Source organism: Peromyscus eremicus, chromosome 3 (assembly GCF_949786415.1).
Source record: "Peromyscus eremicus chromosome 3, PerEre_H2_v1, whole genome shotgun sequence".
Classification (NCBI taxonomy): Eukaryota; Metazoa; Chordata; class Mammalia; order Rodentia; family Cricetidae; genus Peromyscus; species Peromyscus eremicus.
Window position 1 is genome coordinate 43,640,547 of NC_081418.1, and position 3,535 is coordinate 43,644,081.

Sequence of the window (3,535 nt, forward strand, 5' to 3'; positions counted from 1 at the left end):
TGGTCATGGAACAAGGAAAAGAATACATAAGTATTAAATTGTCCTGGGAACTCAGTAAAGAGTATACTAAACCAACACTAGCTATTTCTCTATGAAACGCTTTCTTCAGTTCCTTATTGCCAAGTGACCTGCCAAACAAACAAATTCCTTGAGGCTTTTAGGAAACAAACAAGAGAGGACTATGTTCTTCAAAAAGTTACTATACTTATTTATTTACTGGGGGTGGGGTAAGGAATGTGCCTGCCACAACATGCATGTGGACATTAGATGAGAGCTTGCAGGAGTCTGTTATTTTCTTCCACTATGTCGGTCCTGGGGATTAAACTTCAGTCATCAGGCATGGCAGCAAGCACCTTTACCCCCTGAGCTATCTTGCCAATCTGCGACTGTGTTCTAGACTAGAGTAAAGCAAATGGATAAATAGATTATTACTTGATTTGATTAATTTTTAATTTGGCATAAAAAGCAATGACCAGCCAGGCGGTGGTGGTGCATGCCTTTAATCCCAGCACTCAGGAGGCAGAGCCAGGCGGATCTCTGTGAATTCGAGGCCAGCCTGGGCTACAGAGTGAGTTCCAGGAAAGACGCAAAGCTACACAGAGAAACCCTGTCTCAAAAAAAACAAACAATAAAAAATGACAATGACAAAATGAGTTTCATTATGACATTTTCCTATATATCTAGATATAAATAGTATACTTTACTCATCAATCTGGCTTCTTTCCTATTCTTAATGGTTCACTTTCTTTCTCCAAAATAAGCTCTCTTCAGATTTCATCATATATATATATATATATATATATATATATATATATATACCCTTCCTCTCCTTTTTAGACCCCTTTCACACTTCACAGAGTGCCTCCTCTACTTTCCTGACAGACAGACAGACACATGAATCTAGATTCCATATATGAAAGAAAATGTGATGTTTGTCTTCCTGGGTCTGGCTTATTTTTCTTGGCTGGTGACCTCCAGTTTTATCCATTTCCTACACACAACCTATTTTCATTCTTCTGTATGGCCAAATAAACTTGACCGTGTTTCTGCACCGCATTCTCTCTTCTCCATTCATCTGTTGATGGCCGTCTAGGCTAGTCCCATCGCTTTGCTGTTGTGAATGATGCTTTATAAACATGCATGTGCAAGTGTCTCTCTGATATGCTGAGAAGGTCAGAGTATTTAGGCATGAGGACGGACAGAGAGAATTTCTCCTCAGACATAGCAAGCATTGTCTGTAACGTGGAGGAAGCTCAGCAAATGTTAGCTGATGGTGAGGTGCTGGTGCATAACTGTTCATGAGCTATTAGTATTTTGTTCTACAGAGTTTTCCATGCAGTACAACATCAGAACACCTGCCTCCTAAGTGACCATGTTAGAGGATCAGGTTTCCAAGTGGCTTAATCACCCCTGTGCAAATCCCTCTGGTAGAATTTATTCACATGGTCCCAGCTTTTTTGCAAGGGAGCCTGGGAGAAATTTTTCCTCTGTACCTAGAGAGAGGAAAAAAAGTATACACAGAGCCCAGTCCCCACACAGCCATCTTAACAAAAGGCTGCAGTTTCAAAGCGTTTTTCCCCCAATGCCATCCAATTCTGTGCTGGTGAAAGTGAGATTACTTAAGTGCTTTTGTTTGAAAATAAAATATTGATTATTTCAAATAGTGGCTGGATTGAAAGACTAAAAAGAGAGAGGGTGATCTGCCAGTAATTGAAAGAGAGAAGAGCAGTTTCTTCTGTAATAAATTATTTGAAGTTGAGTTTCAACATTTTAATGATGATAAAGAAAACCATCTCCTTCACTCTGGCCAGTTCCCATAGAAAATGTTCTTGTCTCAAACTATAGATAAAAGTGCCCAAAGTGAAAATCTATTTCTGTCTGCGGGTGAAAAGTAGAGAATGGTGTAATTTTGCCAAAGGACGAAAGCCTAGAGTTCCCTTTGAAAGGCAGAACATCCAGTAAGTCCTCTCAGCTCCATGACCACACACCACATTATACATGTAGATTCGTTTTACCTGGGGAGAATTTCATCAGAACAACTGGACTGACAGACAGATGGCCAGATGGAACATTTCCATCTCCAGCCCACATAGCCGAAATCAACAGGAGCCCCTTGAAGAACAAGCCGGCTGCAGTTGCTGCTAGAGCCGAAGTTCAATTACTCTCATTATTTGTTTCATTAGGCAAAGGTGGCCTAATCCAATTTGGAATATTTATGATAGTACTATTTTGAGTTAGATGATAATCGTGTCACTCACTCATTAGGTGATTTCCATAACAAATATGTCATCAAACATCCTAAATCACAGTCCAGTCTCAGATGTACAGAGGTGACCAGAATATGCTTCCTTGTCCCCCACCCTCAGCTCACACAGAGTCTGGGCACGGGACTGGGGCTACATGGCACCCGCTCCTTTCTTTGGGTGCATTTTCTCCCTGTAGCCACTTGTACTAATAATTAAAGGCAGAATCCCAGTGTACTCCAATTACAAATTGTCCAGAGAGTTATGGGTGACCCTTAGAACATTTTCACCTGGTGTCTGTCTGTCTTGTGAGCTCATGGAAAGTGTTTTTCCTTCTTGTCATCTTTTCTTGTGACGCCATAGGTTGGGCGAGGGGCCCCAACGGCAATGCTAAGCCTTGCAGATCCATCAGAGAAAGACTCAGGAAGTAAAGTCCTCACAGAACGGCTTTCCTGGGCCAAGGTCACATCTGTTTCAGTGTGTCCCTTTATCTCCCCAAAGAACCAGAGAGGGAAGGTATTTCTTTCCTTTTCCGGATGAAAATGATGCCATTTAAGGAGTTTGGGCCATTGATCAAGGTCACACAGCTGGCGGCGGTGGTGTTGGGGTTAGAACTAATCCCAGATCTTTCTGGGTGCTGCCTTCACCCTCAGAGGGCAGGACAGGAAGTAGACAAAAGGATGCAGAAGATGCAGATGTCCCACTCGGGCCCATCACCAGGATAATGCAGCCCTGAAGGAGAGAGGCATCCAGACAGCAGCCTGTATGATCCTACTTGCCCCCAGGCCTCACCAATCTCTGCCCCCTTCACCTTGGACTCCCACCTTCTCTCTGGTCTGGGAGGATGTGTGGCCAACTGCGCCTATTGGCCCTGCTGGGATACCTGTTGCTCATTGGTTGAAACCCTTCCTGGAGGCCTTCTCATTGTGATCTGCTCCACCCTCACGCTCACTCAGCCCCACGGACTTCCCTTCTGTTCTTTCTCTGGGTGCAAGGCTGAGAAAGAGGAGCGGAAGCAAGTTAGAGGAATTCAGAGCAATCCTAGGGAAGAGGATCTTTCCAACTGTTTTCTTCTGAAGTATGGCCTGCATTCTGCTATTTAAACCTTCTTTTAAAATCTTTTTGTTTTGTTCTGTTTTTCGAGACAGGGTTTCTCTGTGTAGCTTTGCTCCTTTCCTAGAACTCACTCTATAGACCAGGCTGGCCTCAAACTCACAGAGATCCTCCTGTCTCTGCCTCCCGAGTGCTGGGATTAAAGGCATGCGCCACCACCGCCTGGCTTAAAAAGCTTT